At 45.8% G+C, this 26287-nt stretch overlaps 7 non-coding genes across 7 annotated transcripts; 6 read left to right on the top strand and 1 right to left on the bottom strand.

The window, feature by feature from the left end:
- The first annotated feature begins 7933 nt into the window (after nt 1–7933).
- Nucleotides 7934–8005, top strand: TRNAG-UCC. Its single transcript has one exon. It is a non-coding gene; the product is annotated as a tRNA-Gly (tRNA).
- Nucleotides 8006–8320: 315 nt separating this feature from the next.
- Nucleotides 8321–8392, bottom strand: TRNAE-CUC. The gene has a single exon. It is a non-coding gene; the product is annotated as a tRNA-Glu (tRNA).
- Nucleotides 8393–10835: 2443 nt separating this feature from the next.
- Nucleotides 10836–10908, top strand: TRNAR-ACG. The gene has a single exon. It is a non-coding gene; the product is annotated as a tRNA-Arg (tRNA).
- A 184-nt stretch (nt 10909–11092) lies between these two features.
- On the top strand, nt 11093–11165 carry TRNAA-AGC. The gene has a single exon. It is a non-coding gene; the product is annotated as a tRNA-Ala (tRNA).
- A 1244-nt stretch (nt 11166–12409) lies between these two features.
- Nucleotides 12410–12482, top strand: TRNAA-AGC. The gene has a single exon. It is a non-coding gene; the product is annotated as a tRNA-Ala (tRNA).
- Nucleotides 12483–13553: 1071 nt separating this feature from the next.
- Nucleotides 13554–13626, top strand: TRNAA-AGC. Its single transcript has one exon. It is a non-coding gene; the product is annotated as a tRNA-Ala (tRNA).
- Nucleotides 13627–14707: 1081 nt separating this feature from the next.
- TRNAR-ACG lies at nt 14708–14780 on the top strand. The gene has a single exon. It is a non-coding gene; the product is annotated as a tRNA-Arg (tRNA).
- The last annotated feature ends 11507 nt before the right edge of the window (nt 14781–26287 follow it).

Below are 26287 nucleotides of genomic sequence, written 5' to 3'. Positions count from 1 at the left end.
CCTGCTAAGCATCAATTAATTGTCACCAAGCCTATTCCCACCTGCACCAAGCCAATTCCACTTCCTAGCAAGCCACTTTCCTTTCCCACCAAACCTCCCATTGTTACCCACCAGCCTCCCCCCGCAGCTAACCCTACGGGGTGTCAGCCAAGCACGACCAATGCGGGAGCTATTAATAAAGTGTTGGGTTCATTTCATTCAGTCCAACACAACCATCACCGTTCCCAAAGACACCAGATGCATGTAATACACATGGACCTGTTACATGTAGGCATGGGCCTCCAACAACTGACCAAAAACATTAAAGTCAACAACCACGTCCGAGCAACTTCAAGGTCGAGAAAATTAAGGCTGAAACAAAAAGACACGGAGGACCAGAGACAGTACAGAATGGAAAAGTTATGTTTGCTGCGGAAGCATCAGGAGGACCAGCAGAAGCTGTTACAGCAACACTATGAAAGGAAGGAGAAACTCATGCGGGAGAACAACCAGATTCTGAAGAGTATTTTACATCATTTGTCCAGTTCATCGGGGCCGTTGCTGGAAGGTTCCTCAAAACCTGCGCCTGAAGAGGGTACACCGCCAGGAACCGTAATGCAGTCGATGTATGATGGTGAACCGTCGCCTTCTCAGACCTCAGTCAGGAATCTCACAAATAGAGGTGGCCGGACAAGGGGAGGCAAAGGGAGAGGAGGAACGTAGACAAAGCTATGTCTATGACGGTTCTTATTTATCCAGGTCATGGTAAACCTAGCAGTAGCTGGTCACACTCAGCTGGGCTTGTTCTGAAAGGTTCCGTAGCTTATGCAAGCCACTTCTTCACTGTCAGGAACATACCCCCACATTTATATCCACATAAGTAGATCCGACACCTCAATCACCATGGAATGTGTAAAGGCGTGATAGAGGCCATCTACTTTAATCTGAAGCAACCATCCCAGAACAGGGGTTGGATCCTTGACACCATCTGTCTTCCACATATAATGCTGTTTTACCATTTCTACCCTGTAATGTGATAGCAATTCACACCTTAAAAGAGAACTAAGTGTTTTTCCCAATAGTTCTCTTAAGGGTCACGGGAGGACATATACTAGCGTCCTCCCGTGTCCCAAAGCTCAGTATATAGCGAGCTACAGCTCGCGGTACACTGAGACCGCTGCAGCCGGGACGGATCCTGACAATGCTGTCAAGATCCACCCAGTTGCATGAGTGACAGCTGGCTCTGCCTATCATTCCGCCAGTCAGCGCTGGAGGATCGGAGCGGGGGGGAACCCCTGCGGGGAGCCGTGAGTGACGGTTACGGCTCTCTGCAGGGAGATGATCGAGAAGCGAGCGAAGGTATGTTTCCGCTCACTTCCCGATCTATTGAGCCGACCTGTGACAGTTTCATTGTCACAGGTCGGCTTGAACTATGAGGAGGAGTGATTTTTTACTCACCTCATAGTTTTCCTTTTAAGTCATGTGAATCGAATGACACCAATGCAGACTTCCTCACACTAGGAAGTGAGATTTTTTTGGTGGGGAGGTTCTACACCTGTCACGCATCCCATCCCATTGTCGGACAATAAGCATCTGCCGTAACATATTCCGTGGTTAATTGAGTAAGGTGTCTTAGCTACCTGTGTTGATATAAATACTGGAAGATGTTCTCGACGCTCCACACAATTCAAACAGAACTGAAGAAGTGGTCGGATAAGATCCGAAACATCTTCAATATTATAGACCAAGTCCAGTTGAATGTGACTAACTATTACCAGGTAGACAAAGCTACCCATTCCTACATGTCACCCTCTCTATTCTTTAGTTGACTAACGCTTAGTATGCTATTCGCCATAATCTAATGTAGATTTTCTTTTAAAAGAACCCAAATAGCTCAATCCTCAGTCCACAGACTTCTATCACCGGCTTAAAATATAGGTCTGGGTAAAATAAAAATGCAACATTCAGTAGATGTCTGCGATACATGCGCGTTTCCCCCATGTTTTAACCCGTTCAAAATGCTGCAAGTACTTAAATGTAGCTGGTAATCTGTCAGATATTCGGGGAGCTCCTAGTTTCCTCTTTCAACGAACAATACAGCGGCTTTGCTGCACTCAAATCTCAAGCGTTGTTAGTCCTTCCCACGGGACTCTGGCCTATTCCCCACCCCTCTATGTCCCACGCCACATGCGTACATTGACTTCTTTCCCAGCAAAACAATGCCGCTGCCTTGGCTCCTAAGATCCTGCCTACACACACTGGAAGTAGGGGAAAGGGCTCTTGGGAGATGTAGTTCTGGGGGTAGGCCTATGTCAAGAGGAACCAAGCTCCAAGCTGCTGCCCCTACAAAATGTTACAATTCTGGCTAATTTTAAAAAAAGTGTAATTAATTCAACTTGTTTCTGTCAGTCTGTGACAACTGTAATATGTGTATAACACATATTGTGCATTTCCTCTATCCGGTAGCACTTTAGAGACCCAATGCCTGCAATTGTAGCTGGAAATTTTACATTTATGTTAAAAAGAAAATCCAAAATGCCTTTTTTTTTTTATTTGGCGGCTTGCATTTGGCGTAGGCACTGCCGTTTTTCTTGATTCTTTGACTTGTTAATGACGGATTGTTTAGGTTGTGTGCAGATGAGATTCCCCCCTCACTCACTGTCCCATTGCAAATGGAGACAACATTTTTTTTAAAGTAGAGTAGGAGGAGGCTAGAAATGCAACGGAACATCTTCAACATTATAAATTCTTTATTTAGATACAGGAAATATTGCGTACATATACATTGAATCAAGTCACATATCCCCACAGTGGGGTCACAGCCTATAGAAGAAGTGCATGAGTGGCATAAATAACTGATATAGTCACGGAGGGGGCGCGTGGCCTCCACTAACCTGTCGTATATGAGGGTCAAGTTTCAGCGAGACCTGGTCGCCTCGGCGTGGTGTCAAAAGCCAAATCAGGCGCTGACCTATCTCTGCCTGTGCGGGACCACCACTGTCGTGGTGACCAAGTCCAGTTGAATGTGACTATTACCAGGTAGACAAAACTACCCATTCCTACATGTCACCCTCTCTCTTCTTTTCAAGGCCCCTCTTGGCTTTTACTTCCTGTTGGTGTCACTGTTGGAGACATTTTTTCACTTCCTTACTGGACTTTAAGCGAGGAGAAATCTCCTTAAAGGAGAACTATGGGGTCAGGGCTTTTCCCCATGGTTCTCCTTAGGGTAACGGGAGGACACAAACTAACGTCCTCCCGTCACCCTAGGCACAGTATACCGCGAGCTACAGCTCCCTATATGCTGAGACGCCGGAGCGGTTCCCAACATCGATGTCGAGATCCGCCCAGCTGCGTGAGTGACAGCTGGCTCTGCCTATCTAGAAGCAGAGCCAGCTGTACCCTCCCACATCCTTTTCCCCCAGTCAGCACTGGCGGGGAGGGGTCCCCCCCCCCCCCCCCCTCATAGTTCTTTTTTAACAGAGGTACAGATGGAGGTGGAAACCAGACGGGTTCCAATCCTTCCTCAGTCTGTCCAATACTTATTTTTTAAACCTTTTTGGGTGGATTGTTAATACCCAGGTGCCATTTTCCTATATTTGTTTAGCACTCGAAGCAAATTTTAATAAGCCGATTATTACCCCCCAAACCCTTGGTGGCAACCGTGGATAGAAAGCCTCCTCCAGATGTAGAAAATGGGTCTTCACTGGGTTCTTGAATGCCGTTTTGTTTTTTTAACTAGACATTTTTTATATATAAACTTAACTTTATGGGGATCACAGTATGAACTATGTTCAGTTAGCTGCTGAAAAAGGGGTGGATAGAGCAAAACCACTTCATGGCGGGCCTCATTTATCATCGTGTCCTTCAGATGGACCGTATTAGCCTATAGCAGTGATGGCGAACCTTGGCACTCCAGCTGTTCTGGAACTACAAGTCCCATGAGGCATTGCAAGGCTCTGACAGCCACAGACATGACTCCCAGAGTCAGATGCATGTTGGGATTTGTAGTTTTGGCACAGCTGGAGTGCCAAGGTTCGCCACCACTGGCCTATAGCGTCTAGTCAAATTCAAGCATTCGTTTCTCACCAGTCCTTTTCCCTGTGCGTGTATGAATCTGGTTGCTGTGAGGCAATACACGCACATATACTATATGGCCAAACGTTTGTTGATATCTGACCATCACATCTGCACTGCGCGGACACTATGTGGACAGCCCTTCAAATGATGGAGCTCAGGTGTTTCCAGTGTAGGAGTGCTCCTAATGCTGAATGAAGCATACAAGGACATTTTGTATAATCGTGGCAACAGTTTGGGCATGCCCCTTCTTGGTTTTGGCGTGACTGTGGACAATTTGCTGTGGAGGAGCTAGAATGGCCTTCACAAATCCTTGACCTCAACCCCTGTGAGCTCTTTGGGGATGAATTGGAACACCATTTGGAAGCCAATTCTTGTCCGCCATCGGTTCCTGATCTCACAAATGCTCCTTTGGCTGAATCCACACAGAATGTGGGGGAATGATTTCCCACCGATGGGGAAGGCTGTTATAATAACGGTTGGGTGGGAGGGACTTCATAATGATGTCCATAGTTTTGGAATGGGGTATCTGGTGTGCTGGTCGGGTATCTATAAAATGTTGCCCGTAAAGTGTTTGTTAAACTTTAATGTGACCCCGTAGTTCTGTAAGTAGACCGAATGTTTTCCCTTTTCTTTTCTTTGACTTCTGTGTTTCTCAGCCTACAATGTGAGGATGGGCGCTGTTATGCGTAGAAAACAAAGGTTTTGCTTCTCTTCATTAGGGATGCACCGATACCGGTTTTTCGGTATCGACTACCGATATTTTGCTGTCAATACTCGCTGCTACCGAGTACTGATACCGGTGCTTCCGCTGGCATGGAGCCGGCTTCCCGGGCAATCAGGAAGCCGGGCAGCGGGTAATGACACGCCACCCGGCTTCCTGGTTTCCCAGAAATCGCCTACATGTTTGGCCGGCTCGATGATGATTGGCTGGGTAACTGGCTTCCCAGCCAATCAGCATGGGGCCGGCTTCCCGGGCAATCAGGAGCCGGGCGGCAAGTAATGACCCGGCTTCCTGATTGGCTGGGAAGCCGTCTCCAGATGATGGCTGGGAAGCCGTCTCCAGATGATGGCTGGAAAGCCACCTTCCCAGCCAATCAGCATTGAGCTGGCTTCCCGGTCAATCCGGGAGGCGGGTCATTACTTGATGCCCGGTTTCCTGATTGACCAGAAAGCCGGCTCCATGTTCCCCTATGCTACTCTTGGTCAGAGACGATCTTCCTCTGACCAGAAGTTCCGGTATCGGAGCAATCGGGCTGCTCGCCCAAATACTCGCTATCGATACCAATACTGGTATCGGCCCATCCCTACTTTTCATCCCTCACTGCTTAAAAAAATGAAGCAGATTAGAAAAAGAGGGAACCAACCTGTGAACTGAAGTCCTTAATAAGGTTCCCCCATCATATGCCAGTTCACATTCTGCAGAGACCTTGTTGCTGTGTTTGGGGGGGGAAATGTCCGACTGCCGAGTAAATTGTTTTAAGAGTATCACAAAGTAAACAGGATGCTGAGCACACAACAATGCTCTGGTGTCACCTAGACACGAATTAGGGGAACATTCCTGACTGAGGATCCAATTCTTTAGCAATCTATCCAAAACGACTAAACAAAAGTTGTCTGGTCTTCCACTTCGGTCCTTCAAGATTTCTCTCCAAGTCCCCAGCTCCTCTTACCCACCATTACAAGGGAGGAATACGTCTCCCTTGTCTGGCTCTGCAGTGTGGGCATTGCTGGGAGAACTTTCTGCTGAAGTTGTCAGAGGACAATACAAGTCACTACCGTGTTTCCCCGAAAATCAGACACTACCATTTTTTTTTTTTGGGGGGCTCAAAAAAACACACTAGGTCTTATTTTCGGGGGAAGATCTTATTTTCTATTTTTTTTTTTTTAATGTACAACAATCCACACGTATTCATGTACAAAAATATGGTGATCAGGCGCGCCGTACCTTTTCAAGAGCAATTTGGTAACCAACCGCTGGCCAGAATGAGCGAAGCGCGCTTTCACTATGGATTCCTCACAGGCGGAGTGTATTTGGTATCACTCCGCCTGTGACAAGAGCCGGCGCTATAGAGGAGGCATCGGCTTATGCGGCTCTGCTCCCTCCGCCGCTGCCTCACTTCCTCTAGCGCTGGCTTCGTTGGCACCGCTGATTCTCTTCCACGGCTCTTCAAGTTCCCCCTTATGCCACCACCGGCCCTGGCAATGGTCACAACTAGGTCTTATTATCGGGGTAGGTCTTATATTTTAGCAATTCCCAAAAATAGTACTAGGTCCTATTTTCGGGGGAAACAGGGTAATAAGTGACGGTATCCACACAAGACGGAGTATCACTGTTGGTTGGCTATGTAACAACTATTGAATGGTAGTTGGGGAACAATGAGTAGAAAAGCACAGCACTATGGGTACGTTGTATGCACTTCGTGCTCTTTGCCAGTCTAAGGCTGGGCACACACCTTACAACCATCGCATGACTTTTGTCTTGCGAGGGTTGTAAGGTAATTAAGAAAACGTACGAAAAGCGCGTTCTCCCGAAAACCGAATGCCTTTTATACCGTTTTATTTTCCAAAGTTTTACTTTTAGATCTTTTTGTCACACGTCAATCATGTAATGTAGCATTCCGGGACTTCAAAATAAATGGTTATGAAAGTTTGATTGGCTGGGAGTTCTTTGCAGACATTCGCAGATTCAGAACATTGGGGGCTCCCTCACACCGGGCCGCACGCTACAACAGGCTGTGTCCATTGTGTATAGGAGTCCAAAGGCGGAACCTGGAATTGTAGAACATTGAGGACTCCTTCAGTGTGGGGGGTATATCACAATGTTGTATTACAATGACTCCTGGAAGTGGGGGGATGTATTACAATGACTCCTGGAAGTGGGGGGATGTATTACAATGACTCCTGGAAGTGGGGGGATGTATTACAATGACTCCTGGAAGTGGGGGGATGTATTACAATGACTCCTGGAAGTGGGGGGATGTATTACAATGACTCCTGGAAGTGGGGGAGGGTGTATTACAATGGTGTGTATTTATTTTAAAAAAAAAATTGTCAGCGGGGAGGAGCTTAGGTTTATACTTTTTGCTGTTGCCCAATCAGCTGCAGCCCCACCTGCAGACAAGCAAATGTAAGCTAGACTTGTAAAGCAAAAAAAAGCTGAAATTCTGCAGTACGCCTGAGGACGTTTGCTGGCGATACCTGTCATTTAAAGCGGAACTCCAGGCGCAAGTTGTATTCATTCTTGTAGTAGGGCTACCTACGCACTGCAAGGGTTAACCTGTTCATTTTTGTCTCGGTTAAAAAGTTATACTCACCCGATCCTCAGAGCTGGCCATCTGTCACAGCGCTCCCTCCGCTGCAGCCGTGGTATGGAATTTATCAATACCGGAGCAGACAGAAACTGAAGCAGTTGCCCATGGCAACCAATCAGCGTCTATCTTTCATTTTCAAACCTTACCTGAGCAAACTGAAGAGAGAAGCTGATTGGTTGCCATGGGCAGCTGCTCCTGATTCTGTTTGCTCCAGTTTTGATAAATACCCCCCCGGGGGGGTGTATAGAAGGTGATGATGACTCTGTGACCTCAGACCGCGGCAGCGGAGGTGTTGCGGGGCCCCAGGGACCCCGGCCGGCCGGCTCTGCAGAACAGGTCAGTGTAACTTTTTTTTTTTTTAACCTAACCTAATCAAAAATGTCTGCAAGTCGCCGTTGTCACGTGTGTAAGGAACAGAAATTAAAATATTGAGGAGTGTCCATTGTGGAAGATTTGTGCTTCAGAGAGCTGGGATTGAAATGTGTTTTATGCTACTGGCAGCTCGTATGTGCAGCAATATCTGGAGTTACCATGTAACCGGCATAAACGGCAGCCGTTGTCAGCAAGCGTTGGTGGTATAGTGGTGAGCATAGCTGCCTTCCAAGCAGTTGACCCGGGTTCGATTCCCGGCCAACGCAGTTACGTTTTTATTTTTCCCCCCTAAGTCATATATAACTAAAAAACAATTGTCCATGTCATTTTTTTATTATGTTATAAAAATACAATAATATAATCTATCATGAAAATGTAACTTTTAAACAATGTAAAAGATGTATTGGATATATAGATTGCCTTTGCTGCTATTTACACAGTAACCCATCCTGCATTAGCAGGTTTAAAATATGGTGCATGCCAATTTGGGTTCGTTCTTAAGTTTTCAGGTCATAAGAATGTTCTAATAAGAATGAACATTAATTTTAGCTGAAAATTGTAAAATAAAAGAAAAATTTTGTTTCCCTGACCGGGAATCGAACCCGGGCCGCGGCGGTGAGAGCGCCGAATCCTAACCACTAGACCACCAGGGATCCTTGTGAAGATTTTGCTCTCACCCTGTAATGAGCACAATGAAAGGACTGGTCATGTGACTCGGGTATATTTTCTTTTTTTTTCAGATTGTCACCTCCATGTTAATTCTTAATGGCTTCCATTTCTGTTTAACAATTGGGTTCGGGTTCTCCCAACCATAGATTCACAATAAATCCACAGGCTTCGAATCCAGGTGTCCTATTTTTTTTTTTTGTTTGCTTTGTGTTTATTTCAAGGGCAACAGTCCCCTTTTGCTGCTGCGCCATCAATATCAAAGTGTCTTTTTTTTCCCCCTTTCTGGTCTTTTGTTTTCGTTAAAACGAGTCCTCAATCGGTTAGCACGTTCGGCTGTTTCACTATCGGTGGTAAGTGAGGGTGGAAAATGTGGGTTTTGGAATAAAAAAGAACTCCTGTATTGGAGGTGACAGGGTCAATAAAGAGAACCTGTCACCTCCAGATGCTATCACACAGGGGATTGTTAGATGGTGGGGGGTGGGAGGGCGCATTGCGGAACTTGGCCTTGGTGCAGCAGGGAGAGTAAATCGGCGCCCTGCACGCCATACCGCACCTCCCAGCACCTCTGCAGTATCAGATCGCAGAGGCGTGAACGGGGGCTTAGCGTTTATGACCGCTGGAATACCCGGTGTACATATCAAATAGCGATCGTGAACAGAAGACAAAAAATCTAATTCACTTCTCAAGAGGCTCAGAAAACCTTTACAGGGTGTGTCCACCTACAAGTCAGGTGATAATCAAGACCTTCACATACACTGTATGTGGCAGAAAATTTCAGGAGCCCCAGGAATCAGCAAAGGAGCCGACCTGAAGGAGAACTTTGTCCTTCAGGTCCTCCTCTGCTGATTGACAGCAGGCAGTGGGCGGGTGCAATAGCCAGCCTGCTATTGGCTATTGCAGATTGAAATAGCCAATAGCAGGTCTACTGTTAACATTCAGCTGTTGGTGTTCTATCAAAGTTTGTGACTACATTAGGATGTGTGACCGGTCACGTGGTCACACATTTTAACGTAATCCCGCCCAGTTTTACAGTAGTGGAATGTGTGACCGCCCATTAGATCAAGCATTCCAACGCTCTGTCAGCTGTTCCAGGGCAGATCGGCATCGCAGATCGCATGTGCAGGAGAACCGATCTGCAGTCCTGGAACAGCTGATCAGTCCTCTAATGTCACTTCTATCCGACTTTGTGAGTGCGGTGGAATGTGAGATCTCGCTCACAAAGTCGCATAGAAGTGACATTAGAGGACTGATCAGCTGTTCCAGGCCAGATGGGGTAATGCCGATCTGACCTGGAACAGCTGACAAAGCATTGGAATGTTTGACCCATTGGGCGAAACACATTCCTCTGCTGTAAAACTGGGCGGGATTACGTTAAAATGTGTGACCACGTGACCGGTCACACATTCCAACGTAGTCACAAATTTTTATAGAATACCGGCTGCAAAATCCTGCCACCGGCAGATTAATTGGGTGGGGGGCTTCGGGTGGAGGCTCAATATGGGTCGACCGGTATCAGGCCACTGCCTGCTGGAGCAGCTGAATGTAAACAGAGAATCTGTACTAGGGTTGCCACCTTATCTTCAAGCAAAACCCGAACACACTCTAGTGATGCACAAGCATTTTTGGGGGGAGAATGAGTTGTGGCTTATGCATATGTAAAAGCACCACCCATTTATACGTAAATATCACAGTTGAGACTATTTTCAGTGGGGGGCCAGTAGCCCCTATCTTAAATTTGGTTGCCCCTGTCTGCCTGACATTTTGTGTCCGGGTTTCTGCTGCCATTAAACCCGAACACAGCATTCAAAACCCGGACAGTGCGTGTCAATCCTGGGCAGGTGGCAACCCTAATCTGTACCTGATATTGGTTATTGGCATAAAAAGTGGCCCATAATCGCTATCGTTATCGGTTCTGAAAAAATCCATATTTCGCTGACCCCTCGTCCTAATCCATCTCCACTATAGAAAACTAAAAAAAGGTTTTGACTTCAGTTGCACTTTAAATTTAGTTATTTTCCGATGGAGATTGATCCCCCTCTAGTGGATATTTCATGAATTACAGGTTGAATTTTGACATCAATTTTTTTTTTTTTTTTCTGAGACATTACTGTCATTCTCTTTAGCTTGTACTTGTTTTAGCAACAAAAGCTTTGTAAAAAAATCAATACATTTTGATTTATTTATTATCACTATTATCATATTCTTCTAATAATTCTTCTCCCCTCCGTGCACCTTCCACCAACTTTCCCATCGGGATTGGTAACCCAACTATCCCTCCCTCCCCCCATGCCAAGGTTCTAGGTGTCATCCTGGACTCGGAGTAGTGAAAAGCACCCCCCCCCTCCCCCCTCATAGTTCTCCTTTAAGTGTCTCTCTGCTTTTCTGGTCAGCCCTCTAATGGATATGGTGGGCTCCCCCACAACAGAAGGGCCAGTGGCGCAATGGATAACGCGTCTGACTACGGATCAGAAGATTGTAGGTTCGACTCCTACCTGGCTCGCTTTTAACTTTGTTTTCTTATATTTTCACCTTTAAGAATATTTCTTTAAAGATCAAAATAGTGGAAACAATAAAGTGACCCAGAAATGTATAAATAGTGTATTATCTTGATGAAAAACTCCATGAACATTTGCATTTGTCCAGTAGACACTCCCCCTCTGCCGCCAGGGACTGATCTTCGAAAAGGGGGATTAGCTCAAATGGTAGAGCGCTCGCTTAGCATGTGAGAGGTAGCGGGATCGATGCCCGCATTCTCCACAATTTTGTTTTTACATACAACTCTTTTTTAAGACACTGCATTGGATTCATTTGAGAGTGTTAGTTAACTTTCCATAAGAAAATAATCTTTTCTACTGTTGCATTGAAAACCATTGAAATAACAAATAACTATAACAAAGAACTGTTTCAATTTCCTTTCTCTTAATTTTGTACGTGGTAATCCTGCCAGTAACAGACTTTCTGCCCTAGGGTGACAACACTCACTCACCCTTTTTTTTTTATTACTTGTTGATCCTGCCAATTGGTGCATTGAGGAACCTGGCCTTGGGGCAGCAGAGAGAGTAAATCCGGCCCTGGCTATATGGTTTGTCCAAATTGTAACTGCCAATTTTGCTGGACAGCTTGGCCTGCTACAGGAAGTGGAAAATCATCAGATCTATTGGCAGGATCAGCAGATTACATATAGACAAAAAGAACCCCCAGAACCTGCTGTGTTAATTCAAGTGATAGACTGCATCATATGTGCCATTTTTTATTTTGCCCATAGCCAGGGGCGTCCCGAGGCCGAGTGTGACTCGGAGCAGAGACCGGGTGACACCCCGCCCTGACGTTATCGCGCATGCGTGGCCATCTTATTAATGCCTGCTGGCTGCCATCTTGTTGGCGGACGCCGGCACAGAGAGGAGGGGACGTTCACTCAGCAGGATGAGGAATGCCGCCGGGTCCCCTCCTCTCTCCTGACACTGTCGTGCTCTCGGTCCATGACCGAGCGGCCGACTTTTCCAAGGGGGTGACCCCAAAATGACTGTCAATCATTTTGGTGTCACCCCTCCAATGGTGTCACCCGGGTGCGGGCGCACCCCCCGCACTCACGCCACTGCCCACAGCTCTATTTTAACTTAGCAGTAATATTTTATTTCCAACATATAGCAATGTATATACATACTTTTGGAGTTGTGCCCCTCCAAAAAAAAATATAGGGGGTGGACTAAAGAAAACAAAACATTTCTGTACTTGCTCACTATGTTTACATCTAAAGAGATCAAGTTATCAATTCAGTTAAAAAAAACAAGAATATTGTAAAATAGAATCAAAACAGTTTTCCAGCAACTTGTAAACATTATCTATATGGAAAACCTCTAAGAAAAGTGCACCGTAAAGATACTTGTCCAGTAGGGGTCCCCACTCCTCCCCCTTCATCTCCCTTCATCGCCCTTCATCGCCCTTCATCCCCCTTCATCCCCCTTCATCCCCCCCTCATCCCCCATCCAGGACATCATGGTGGGGAATTAGCTCAAATGGTAGAGCGCTCGCTTAGCATGTGAGAGGTAGCGGGATCGATGCCCGCATTCTCCAATGTGTTTTTAATAAAAAGACCCCAATTTTAGGATGTGGGGGGTAAAACAAAAAGTATACTTTAAAAGTAAAAAAGTAAGAAAAATCATTCTATATTTTTCAATGTTTTTTTGCATTGAAAACCATATAAATGAACAAAGAAGCTAGCAGGGTAATGTGGGGCAGAAGGAAAGGCCAGTATATCCAATAGGGAGGGTCAGTATTTATGTGAACATGTTGCTTTGCCCTGCATGTTACCTATAAAGTGTGCAAAAAAAAAAGGAAAACTCTAATAAATTAAAACATTTCATCTCATATCTCCCGCACTCTTTTACTACAAAGAGTGCCCACTGTCATACCCTCTGTGCTCCTCTCCTGCACAATTCCCACTGTCATACCCTCTGTTCTCCTCTCCTGCACAATTCCCACTGTCATACCCTCTGTTCTCCTCTCCTGCACAATGCCCACTGTCATACCCTCCGTGCTCGTCTCCTGCACAATGCCCACTGTCATACCCTCAGTGCTCCTCTCCTGCACAATGCCCACTGTCATACCCTCCGTGCTCCTCTCCTGCACAATGCCCACTGTCATACCCTCCGTGCTCCTCTCCTGCACAATGCCCACTGTCATACCCTCCGTGCTCGTCTCCTGCACAATGCCCACTGTCATACCCTCAGTGCTCCTCTCCTGCACAATGCCCACTGTCATAACCGAAAACTAGACAGTTCCAAATGGGCATTCGTATGAATTTCATTTTCGAAGAAGCACGAATGCGAACAAATCCGAATGTTCCTTTAACGACAATGCAGATCCGTCCGAATTTAGTTTAAAACGAAACTAAATCTGACATGTGACCGTTCTCTGGCCAATCAGATATTTTTTTGGGCTGTTGGAGGGTTGCAAAAATATAAATAAATAATACAATTTTATATATATATATACAAAAAGCAGTATGGTGGGACTAAATAAAACAAAATAGCCAGTTTCTGTGCTTGCTAAAAATGTTCATGAAAAACACTAAAAGAATTGCTGAATAAAAACGATTGTCCAGTAGGGATCGCCACAGTGTCCCCACAGCTAAAAAACTGAGAAGGGGAATTAGCTCAAATGGTAGAGCGCTCGCTTAGCATGTGAGAGGTAGCGGGATCGATGCCCGCATTCTCCAAGTGTTTTTGAGAAAACATACAACTCTATTCCCATAGAGAAGAACCGGGGCTGAGTACTAATCACACGGGAGTACTAGTCCTTCCCGGGAGCTGCGCGATACGACCGTGCACGCAGCACGGAGCTGTACGTGCGGGCCGATTCTAGTGTGAATGAGGCCATATTGTAAAGCACTGCGCATACTGTTAGCACTTTATAAATCCTGTATAATAATAATAATAATAATAGAGAAGACTGATGTGAATGTGCAGCATGTAAAGCAGATGCGGCCTGAGCAGGTGACAACGTCAGCGGGGGTGAGTCCAACATCACTGCGAACATCAGAGCGCGAGCAATCATTTTAGGGCCATCAATCACTGATAACACTAAACTGATGAGCGGTATAAGCTTTTAGAGCGTCGCCCATGGCCAATTTTGAGTGTGGTCGTTTTTTGTGGTTTCGCGGGTGCGCGCAATTATAAGGCTTGACATGTTTGGTGTCTATTTAACCGATGTGGGCCCGCCTTTTATATTTTACCAAAAAAGTGGGTAATAATAAAAGTTTCATTACATAATGTAAAAAAATAAACTTTTTTTCCCCTAAATGTTCAGTAATTTTTCCTTAATATAGTAAAAAAAACAAACCCCCACAGTAGTGATTAATTACCACCAAAAGAAAGCTGTATCTTTCCCCCCAACTCTAGTTTGTGTCCTCCCGTTACCCTAAGGAGAACTATGACCCCATAGTTCTCCTTTAAATGTGGTGGCTGCATTAGTTTTTTTTAGTTATTAATGTATTTACTTACTTATTAGTTATTTAATTTTAACATATTGTCACATTTTACATTTTATTTTTGTTTCTCTTTAGAAATAATATGTTTAAATATATTTTTTAATGGCATATATTGTGACACGTGACTTGTAAAGTTAGTCAGATGCTAGATGTTTTAATGCTAGAAAAAAAAAAAGATTGGATGCCTCTTATAAAAGACTTTCAGCATCTTTAGATGATCTCACGTTACAGGAAAGGATACAAGGAAGTTGCGCAACAAAAGTGCCAGAGACCTCACTCTAGAAAACTCTTCAGGGGGCTCCTACTTAAAGGGCCAGTGGCGCAATGGATAACGCGTCTGACTACGGATCAGAAGATTGTAGGTTCGACTCCTACCTGGCTCGGACTTTTCAAATTGGTTTTGGAAGTCTGTCTTTGTTTTGTTAAATAGTGGAATATGTGCAATACCTAAAGCAATCAACTGTTAAAAAAAACATTCATTAAAATACAGTTCCGGGTGCCATTGTAATATATCCCCCCACTTCCAGCTGTTTATAATTTTTCTGATTATTTTTTACTTTTTAATCACTTTTTTTTTTTATTTCATTTAATTATTATTTCTTCTTATTTTTTTAAACTTTTTATAAAAATATTTTTTCACTTAACTTTATTGCTATCACACAGGAGCTAGCTAACAATCCCCTGTGTGATGGCCTTTGAAGGTGACAGGTTCTCTTTATTGACCCTGTCACCTCCAATACAGGAGAGCTAGCAGAGTACTGTGCTGGAACTCCTGTGACAGCTGAGATGGGAAGAGCTCAGCTCTCCCCCTCACTGTATACACAGAGCGGCAGGGGAGGACGGACAGGCTGCACACATTTTACAAGTGATCGCGGCGATCACTTGTAAACAAGCAAGCGGCTTCCCCACACTACATTTAGTCCTGCCTTCCCAAAGCAGGACTAAATGTAGAAAGCGCAACTTACCGCCCAGCACTGCCCCTCCCCACCGCCCCGAGGCCTGGACTCGGTGGCCTTGTGGGGAATCCGAGCCTGGTCATATACCCACCAAGCACCTCGGGTGCAGACCAAAGGTGCATTTTGACCTCCCAGAAGAATCCTCAAATATCAGCCGCACTTAGTCGGTGTAGGTATAGATATAAAGTTTTATTGTAGTTAATCCAACATAAGTCCATGAGAAAACACCTCCAAGCACTCCCCCAGACCTTCTCCTCTAAGGCATGACTCTCATGGGCAGAGACATGATGGGATTTGCTAGAACGCCAAGGTGGGAGGTGGCAGACCCTCCATGTTCACCAAGCAGATGAAGGATTTCCATCCAAGCTCTAAATGCCCCGTATATATATCTGCTCCCAATTGCAGGAACTGTAGCACATTCCTACAAACCGCTCAAGGAGAAGAGATAACCTCTTAGTCTGTTTTTAGTAGTTCAGATAAACTAGTAACACACTTTATATCCTGTGCTTGCTTTTCGCTTGTTCAGGCTTTTGTTTGTTTTTCCATTCACTGATTCTGCAGCAGCTGTGTGGTTTACACTGCTTTATAGCAATATCTGCTTCTATAGACCCCTTGTGAAGGCTTCCAGAGTCGTATCCACAACCAAAGCAGACATTTGTAGGAATGAACCAACCCATGCCCGTACAGGTTGTCTCTAGCACCTAGTGAATGGACACTTATAGTGATAAAAACAGGGCCGGATGTCTCCTAAGGCCAACAAAGGCCCGGCCTCGGGGCAGTAGGCACTAGAGCAGGGGTCTCAAACCTCCGGCCCTCCAGCTGTGGTGAAACTACAAATCCCATGATGCATCTCTCTTCGGGAGTCATGTCTGTGGCTGTGAGAATCTTGCAATGCCCCATGGGATTTGTAGTTCCACCACAGCTGGAGGGCCGGAGGTTTGAGACCCTGCAGTAGAGGGACAGCAGGGGGTGTGGAATTCCTATCTCCCGATGCCAGGGACATGCAGTTCTGGGCGCCGGGCGGGTAGTTGTTTTCTATATTTAGCCCTGCTTTGGGCAAGCAGAGCTAAATGTACAGCAGGGAAGATGCCGCATCACTTGTATGCAGCCTGCAGGTCTGCCATTCACCATGGGGGGGGGGGTTGGGGTTTGGCAGGGAGGGGGGCTCATTGAGGAACCTGGCCTTGGGGCAGCAGAGAGAGTAAATCCGACCCTGGTAATAAGCACAATAGAGCATGTATACAGAAATTATCACTGTGACTCTCATTATTCATGTCTTGTGATGGGCCAAATGGAGAGTTTTCTCCTAAATTTTGCCACTGGAGTTATCAAAAGAGGCCAAACTAAACATAACTCCAGGATGGAGAGACAAGGATGCCCCCCTTGGCACTGCAAGTGTTAAATGATTGTAGGGGGTCCAACTGGCAAAGGTTTTTTTCTTGCACCCAGAATTGGACTTTAAAGTAGTATTAAGCCCAAACTTTTTTTCAATAATGAATCCCGATCAGGTAGGGGGGCGCATTGAGGAACAAATATACATTTCCCAGCATACTATTTTTTATTTTTGCCCAAGCACTTACAGTCATCATGTTTTCAAACAGCTCCAACTCTCTCAGCTCAGCTTTCCTGAACTTCACACAGCTTCTGCAACAGGCATGCCATGTTTTTTTTCACCACGCGTTTGTACGCTTTTAACGCACGTCAATGTGCGGGGAAAAAAAATAGCATTTTCTTAGCCGCGTTCGGGGTGCCATTACTACGCAAACGCATAGAAAGTTTTCGACGTGTTCCGTGAACGTGCGTCATGGCCGCCTAGGTTACTATGCATCAGTACCTTTTTTTTCTTAACAGATCGCACCACAAAGTGGCGGTCTTTCATTGGGCTTTAGAATAAAATGATATTATTATCACTGGATTCAGTTACAAACAATATGTGTATATGAAGTCAGACAGAGACACCGGGCAAATACAATTAGTCCCAAGATAAACAAACAGAGACGTCTGACGCAGTAGGGTAGGTGTGGCCCTCAGATTGTCTTGCAGATCTCAGCTAAGCAAATAAATGAGCAAATCCAAGTGCATGATTGTATGAACTTTCCCAGTAGGAAGCTGCTCAACCTTCCAACGTATCATTATGCCATTCATTTTGAAGGGATTTTCCAACAATGCTCCCGAATCCCCCCAAATCCCCCCGAATCCTCCTCTATTAAGACTAAAGATCCCTTTCCTCCTTCAGCTCCCTTGTATATAACTTTGTCTGCTCTCCCCCTGCTGTTGTGACCTGTTACTGCAACAGTACTGCTAGCCCTGTATGGTCAAAAGTATGTAACTATCCTTCCAAATGATGGAGTTCGGGTGTCTCCAGTGAAGGGTACTATTAATACTACAGCGTACAAAGACATTTTAGACAATTGTACACTTCCAACCTTGTGACAACTGTTTGGGGAAGACCCTTTTCTCTTCCAGCATGACGGTGCCCGTCCAGCATGACGGTGGGTTAATGTTAGAGTTACAGGGAGGATTAGTGTTACATGGATTGTTTATGTTGGGGTTACAAGGAGGGTTAGTGTGGAAGTTACTGGGAGTATTATTATTGGGGATACAGGGAGGTTTAGTGTGAGGGTTACTGGGAGTATTATTATTGGGGTTACAGGGAAGGTTAGTGTGAGGGTTACTGGGAGTATTATTATTGGGGTTACAGGGAAGGTTAGTGTGAAGGTCAATGAGAGGGTTAAGGTGGCCATACACTGCACACATTTTGGCCGGTTCTTGAGGAACCGGTCAAAATTTGCACAGTGGGTGCCGCTGTCGGCACCCTTTTGGCCGACATCCCTTGATCAGCTGATCAAAGGAGTCGGTCGGAAAATCTTTGTATGAACAGCTCATTGGCTGCAGGCTCTGTTCCGGCAGCCTCCGGTCCCTGTCAGAATACAAAAGAAACAGCGGGGATTCCTTGATCAACGCACTCGTATCTGCTCTATTTTTTCTTCATTTAGCTCTCAGGTTGAATGAAAAAAATAGAGCAGTGTATGTATGGCCAGCTTTATGCCTCATTCACACGGGAATCGGCCGGCACGTACAGCTCCATGCTGCATGCACGGCCATATCGGGCAGCTCCCAGGAAGGACAGGTGCTGCGTGTGATTAGTACGCCGCCCTACGCTCACCTCAAGTGCAGGTCCGTGCGGGTGCTGGTACGCTGACATGATGGATCCTGTCTGCGTCCGAGCCATACGGACCTGCACTTGAGGTGAGCGTAGGGCGGCGTACTAATCACACGCAGCACCTGTCCTTCCCTGGAGCTGTCCGATATGGCCGTGCATGCAGCATGGAGCTGTACGTGCCGGCCGATTCCCGTGTGAATGAGGCCTTAGTGTCAAAGGGATGGTTAGTGTTGTGGTTACACTGAAGTTTAGTGTGGGCTACAGGGAGTATTATTGTTGGGTTACAGGATAGCGTGAGGGTTTCTGGGAGGGTTACTGTTACAGAGATGGTTAACGTTGGGGTTATAAGGAAGGTTAGTGTGAGGACTACAGGGAGTATTGCAGGGTTACAGAAAGGTTAGTGTGAACATTAGGCCCTGTTCATACCAGGACATATCGTGAAAACCGTCAAACATGCACAAAAGTTCATGCTGCAACATACATGCATACATGCACGAGAACGCGCTTGCATTGCCATTACTAGGTAATGGCACCCCAAACGCGGACAAGCAAACATGGTTTCTCCCCGCACGTTCGCACGGGAAAAAAGTGCGGAACACATGTTGCCAAATTTGCGAGTGTACTACTTCCATGTTTGGCACGCATCCAGGGGATCAATAAGGACACGAACGAAACGTGGGAAACAAAGTCCCGCAATGCACATTCCCACTGCACCCTGGTGTAAATGGGACCTTAGGAATTCAAGAAGGGTTAGTGTGAGCATAAGGAACATAATTTTCTATACCGGGAGCTCTCTGCCGTAACTACCCACTGACGAGCTACTTTCCTTTTTATTGGTCTAGTCCAGCAATGGCATCTCACATATTTTGTTATGCCAGGCGTACTTTAATAAGTAACTGGGTGTCAAGGCCAAATTACTGTCTGCAAACCATTAAAACTGTTACAAGTTTTTGAAGTTCAGTAAAAGTTATATAATCCACGTCCTGACCTGTGTGTCCAGCACCATGTGTGTATCTGCTCTTTCATCTATGAGCACATATAACAAAAGGCAAGAATGGCTTAAATAGCATGTGTCCAACTCCAGCCAAAATCTGTTTTTGAATAGCTTTGAACATTCTGAGGATGGTTAGATCCTGTCAGATTTTTCTAACAGTCTGTGTCCCTACTGAGGAGAGATCTACCCTCATTTCCCTTTCTGGAAAGGAAATTAAGTGAAATCTCTCCAGAGGGGACACAACCTCCAACAAAACACGTTTTTCAGTAAATATGGAATTGTTAGAATCCAGGTCCAGATATATGATTGCTGTCCCTTTCTTTCTGCCCAAGGGCAACTGTTCCTATCATTTCTTGTTCTGCTGCTAATGGGACAGTAGTAACAAGAACAGAAAGTGGGGGTTTGAAAGCACCAAAAGACAACTCCACGAAGCAATAAGCCGTATAAAAATTCATTTTAATTTTGATAATGAAAATTTAAGAAGCTGGATCGAAAATCCAATATAAAAAATGCTAATGGACAGGAAATGTGATAAAATCTCCACAATGGAAGCACAGACAGCAACAAAAAACTCAACAGAAACATTTACTCTTCTCAACTCTATCCAATACTAAAATTAAAATGTTTTGTGTGGAGTTGTAAGTAGATGGAGAGACCCTCCGCACTCCTCACAGCAGTCCCGGCCAGATAAGACAAAAGTGGTGCTCGCAGTGATGAATTACCACGGATGGCGCCGTGCAAACACAAGAAAGTCAGGAAATCACCTGCACTCAGTAGTAAAGATAAATATGTCCCATTTATTGGACAGAAAGCGTCACAGACTTTTTTTTTTTAAGCCCGTGGACGTGCATCTAAACAAACTTCCCCCTGTGAACAAAAAAAAGTAAACCGTGAAATCACAGCACACAAAAACGTGCACAAGGGTGCAAGGTCCTTCAATCAAGAAGGGACCCATTTCCTGACCCCCCTGGGCGCTAGGCTCCTGACAGGGGTTGAGACTATTGGTCCACCAACCCGAAGGCCGGTGGACCCATTTCCTTTGGGGACCTGCCGAAACAGGTCCCCCATAGTACTTGGCAAGTGGGTTCTCCCGAAGAGAGACCCATCTCCTGGGTGGGAGGAGACAGAGAACCCCATAGAGGGCACAGAATCTCCTCCCAGCGTCAGGAATGGGCCCCGAAGGAACCTGCACCTTCAGCAATCTGTGGGTAAATTCCAATCAAAAGGTCAATCGTGCATCGTGCATAGAGTGCAATAAATAAAACTAAAGTGCCAGTGCACCACGCTGACAGGCCTTAGGGGCCGGAGTGCAAAAATATTGCCCCGGACTAGCCATAAGGCCTGTCCAAGAGGCGATGTGCAGAAAATGCAAGGTGGTGTGTGACCAAGTGCACAGTAAGTCATGTGGGGTCCCATACCCAAGTGACTTTCTGCGCACCCCTGGGACGCCACCCCCAGGGGGCACAACACCACGGGCTTCTGCCGCCCCCGAACCCTCGAGCCAGACCAAGCTTCATATCCGTTCAGTCAGAAAGCCATGTACTGAGCGGTTCCCCTCTCACAGGAAGCCGCCCCACACGCTCTCTCACTCCAGCGAGTACTAAGTAACCATCCCCCGCAAGGACGGTTCTTTTCCCCACCGAAAACTGATAAGAACAGATACTACACTTGATCTTAGCCAAAAGGCCAGAAATCCAAATAAACCGACGTTTCGGGGCCGCGCAGGGTCCCTTCCTCAAGGCAGAAAGATGTGACGAAGTGGAGTCGGTCTTCAGCAAAAAGCTCACGGCAAAAGACTTTCCTGTTAACATAATTTCCATCGACATCACTTAATTGGTCAAGATAATGATGTCTGGGAGGGATTAGAAGATAAACAAAATGAAGTATTCACTCCTAAATAAAGCCCATTGTAGGATGATTGAGCTCCAGCTAATCTCTGTGTCGTCTTTCGTCTACGTTTCCCACCCGCAGCGCCCTATACCATCCTCCCCACTGTGCAGCTCATTGTCCTAAATGTCAACCTTTCCTGTGCTCACTCCGGGACAGGAGCCCCCCTGCTCCATCTCTGGAACCATCCATTAATATTCAAGGACTGGTTTAAAAAAAAAATTTGTTTTAACTCCCAAGCAACTGGAGGAGACCCAATGATAGAATGATGTTCAAAAAGGTTATTAGCAGAACATAAAAAAGCAAACAAAATAAATAATAGAACACTATGCTGTGCCAACCTGCTGCCAACAAAGCAAGACAAATTATTCCTCATATTGGAAATGGGGACATATTTGTTCAAGAGATAAATCCATCGTTCCAATTCTACCCCTTTATGAAACACTGATCTGGCCTCACCTTGAGGCCAGGTTCACACCTGGGCCATCCGTGACCGTGCGCCAATCGTGCACACTGGTGTCACTAGTTGCTGCGTACAGTGGCTCCCCTTCACTGTTGGCACGTATCAGCAGAGCCGTAGCTAGCTCCTTTTGCACTCGAGGCAAGAACAGAAAATTGTACCCCCCTCCCCACAACAGACGTGTGATGTCACCCAACGCTGCACACAAGCAGAATCATGGGGACGTCATGAGCCCCGCCTCCAGACAGGGGAGAGCAACGGGGGTCCGTCCCTCTCAACTGCGCCTGAGGCGAGTGCCTCACTCGCCCCATGGTAGCTACCGCCCTGCTTATGAGTAATATCGGAAATTTAGGACCGATACCGATTATTTTAAAAATTTGTGGAGATCGGCCATAATAATCTGTAGATTCGATATTTGGTCAACCCCTACTGCAGGCACCTCAGATGTTAAGTGCTTATTTCTACCATTCACCCATAATGACAGGTTTGCTTTGAGACACCACTTTAACTTAATTGTTACAGTGATTTCAGCAAAGAATGTGGAATTGTTCAAGAAACTTTTGGACGATTTCTTAAGGGACCGTAATATACAGGGGTACAGGTACTCCTAGAATGAGATCCTAATAGGTTGGACTTGATGGACTAATGTCTTTATTCAACCTCAAATACTATGTAACTATGTAACTATGTAACTTTCTGATGTACCTAGCACCGCTTAGCTAAGCCGTGCTGTAACCAGTTTCCCTTTGATTTGATTATGGCTAAAACTGCACACATGTATGTCTCCTGTAAGTGCCCGCAGTCAAATTAATTAAACAGGAAGAAACCTAAAGTGACAATTAACAGCAACACCTGCAAATCTGAGTCTCATTTAAGCCAATACTTCCATCTTTTCATTAGCGTCTGGCAGCAGAATTAGCCGTAACCAGGAGATAAATGCATCCATCAGTGCCACTAACAAGATGGGCTGGTAAATTATTACACGGTAATAGAATTGTCCTCTGACGCACACATCCAATAAAGACCTCTCTGTTTTGCAGAATACACCCCTTATTATTAATCAGAGCGGCGCTGTTGAAGGGACGATCACTATAAAAGACTTTGTTATTAGTTCTCGCTGCTCAAGGATCCTTTTACAGGGATCACATGGCTGTGTGAAGGCCTATCATTTCACATGGTTGGTTTCTCAGTGTATGCTGAGATCTGCAGCTCCAAACTCAAGTCAAGATATAACAAGAACTTTATTTATATCCCATTATACCAATGAGGACTGGGAGCCATTGGCCTGGGGAGCAAACGCAACCAACTAGCCTCCCTAGGTAGGGATAGATTTCGGTGGGCTAAAGAAAGTGTACCATGTAAAGTGTGCCATGGTGTTGCAGTGACTGGTGGGCATAGCGAGAGGTGGGAGATGGTTTATTGCGATACAGCTTTTTACATCTACCAACATCGGCTTTCTTTACAGCTCAGACGACATCTCAGTCACAAAGGAAGTCTGTGGTGGAAGCCTTGATAGGAAACAAGTGGATGTATAATGCCCAGCATGTGCCACTGACTATGAGTCCCTCTCAGATTCAGGTCTGAATGGTGAAATATCTCCACTAGGGCCACCAGACCAACATTTCTCATTAATGCTGGCTCAAGGGCCAAATGACCCCTACCCCAGCCCAGTCCAGTCCTCCCTTGCCAATATACTTTGCACTAATCTACACTTTTGGATATCCTGCTGTCCTTGTTCCTTGGATCTTCCTTCTCATGGCTGCTGGACCATTGGTGTGGCTGCTGGACCAGTTTTCACCCTCCGACACATCTTCTACTGCAGTTCCATCCATTAACCCCAAGGAGGACTTTAACTTGCTGTGCACCAGGTGCTGCTCTGCATCTTATGTTTTCTAGGAGGAAGATTGGTAGGGAGGGTGGTTTGCTTGGGGGGGATTATTTTTGCTTGGACGGTGGCTGAAATTGGGGAGTTGCCCAAATACTGCTACTCGGTTTGTATAATGTTACAACTGCCCATTTGTTGCCCACAGAATGTCACATTTGTCCTTTTGTTATCCACATATTGTTGCAATTGGTTGTATGCTGCATATGTATTATAATGATTGTCCATAGAGTATTATAACAATTGGCTGTTGCCTACATATTGTATATGAATGTCCATTAGTGACCCGTGTATTGTCAGGGTTATTTTCATTTATTTGCTCACTCAAGTACTGTTTGGAGGGCCATATTATTATAATTTAACCCTATGCAGGCCTGTCACTATCAAACTGTGTCACTATTACCCCCATGTTTTGCCTACATGCACCACTATTAAACCCTTGAAATACATGTATTTATTTTACTAGCATCATTACATGTGTTCAGATAAATAAAATCTTTACTGTCTCTATTTCTTTTCTGCCCATTATTTGTTTAATTTCACGATTAGTACTAAAAATAATTAGGAATTGTGTGACTGGGGGTGTGAAAGATAATCCGCTGGGTGTCAAGTACACAAGGTGCCGTGCATAGACTATAAATCAAATCAGTACTGTAACGAGCCCCTTGCTCGCTCGGTTCCACTCTCCCGGCACTCCTTAGATTTCAGGCTGCAGCGTCTGATATTTAGGTCGTCCGATAATTTGGGATTCGAACTACAGCTTTGTGCCGTTCGTATCCAGTGGTGATAGCTCAGAACAAACACCAGGCAGGCTGTATGTAAGTTCAAACAGGAATCTCCTTTATTGGATGCACACACACACACTTTTATAAACAACAGTTTGAAGGTGGCCCAACCGACCACCTTCCTATTGGTCAACTGCAAAGTATCCTCTAGTCCTCACTTAGGTCCTCTTGGCCATGCAAATGAGGACTTGAAACAGGGTAAACAGGGATTGGTCTGATCTGCTGCTCCCCCGCAACAGCCGTCCATGGGCCCCGGACACCCAGTTTAACCCGCAAGGGGGGTCTCTATAGTCCTAGGTCCATAGTCTCTAGGAAGGAGGTTAGCCCTCAGGCTCCTCCAGCAGCCCCAGTGACGGTTAAGTCCGTCACATTTCAAATCAGTACAATGACTACTTGGCTTCAGTGGGCAATAACAAGGACTTGAACTGTTGAAATTGTGCCCATAAAAGGCAGGCAGAAGGCAAAGGACTAGGCACCAGTACTGCCAGTGGTTCACTGCTGATGCTTCCCCCCAATACTGACTTGCCATGCCTTGATTTGCACTGTGTCTGTATGTTAAGGTGGCCATCTTGGTAGAGGCAGGGCTTTACTTCCTCAGGTCAGAGCCTCCAGCATGGAGAACAGTGAGCAGCACAGTAGCAATGTCATCAAATCTCACTCTAACAGGGTTATTTGCAAAAGGGTGAAGGGTTTGGAGAAGGCAGGAGCAGGGCCGGATTTACTCTTTCTGTTGCCCCGAGGCCAGGTTCCTCAATGCGCCCCCTACCCGCGCCCCCTACCCGCAAAACCGCCCCTCCCCATGGAGAATGGCAGACCTGCAGGCTGCATACAATGTCGCCAAGATCACTTGTACAAAACAAGCAGGACTAAATGTAGAAAACAACTACCCGCCCAGGCATCGGGAGATAGGAATTCCACACCCCTGCTGCCCCTCTACCCCCTGCTGCCCCAAGGCCGGGCCTTGGTTGGCGTTGTGGGAAATCCGGCCCTGGGCAGGAGCAGGGAACAATCTAGGGCAAAATAACTGATTTTGAAAAATTCTCCAATTCAGCTCACTTTCCAGTTCAGCGATGTTATCCTAGATTGTTCACTTCTCCCAACTTCTCCAAACTCCTCACCCTTTTGTGAATAGCCCTGTTAATCTCCTATGACTAGCAGTTGGAGGCAGCATTGCCTTAGATCTCACACTGCAGATATACAGCTATGATGCTGTAGGCACAGGCATGCCTAGGCACACACCAGGAAGTGCACTGGTATTTTTCAGGAGGAATTCCCAACAAAAGGTACCTTTTTCAGGGTACTGCTTAGACATGAGTTCATGAGTTTTAGGAGTTCAGGTCCACTTTAACAGATACTTACAGGGGTATTCACAAAAAGGGGTGATGAGTTCGGAGATGGCAGGAGAAGTGAACAATCTAGGACAAGGGTCAGCAACCTTGAACACTCAAAGAGCCATTTGGACTCATTTCCCACAGAAAAGAAAACACTGGGAGCCACAAAACCCTTTTGACATCTAAAATGAAGATAACACGGCATAGATCGTTTTATACCTTTATGCTACGTATAGCATGTATATAGGTATATGTGGGCTTAGTAACACACTGGACTCTGGGCTTAGTAACGCACTGGACTCTGGGCTTAGTAACGCACTGGACTCTGGGCTTAGTAACGCACTGGACTCAGGGCATACCTGAGACCCCGCAGAGCCCACCTGAGAGTGACCCTACAGAGCACACCGTAGATCCTGCACAGCCCATCTGAGA

The sequence above is a fragment of the Nanorana parkeri genome, unplaced genomic scaffold (assembly GCF_000935625.1).
Source record: "Nanorana parkeri isolate BGI_ZX_2015 unplaced genomic scaffold, ASM93562v1 scaffold731, whole genome shotgun sequence".
NCBI lineage: Eukaryota > Metazoa > Chordata > Amphibia > Anura > Dicroglossidae > Nanorana > Nanorana parkeri.
The sequence above is the reverse complement of the archived record's forward strand: the minus strand, read 5'-3'. Positions and strand labels throughout refer to the sequence as shown.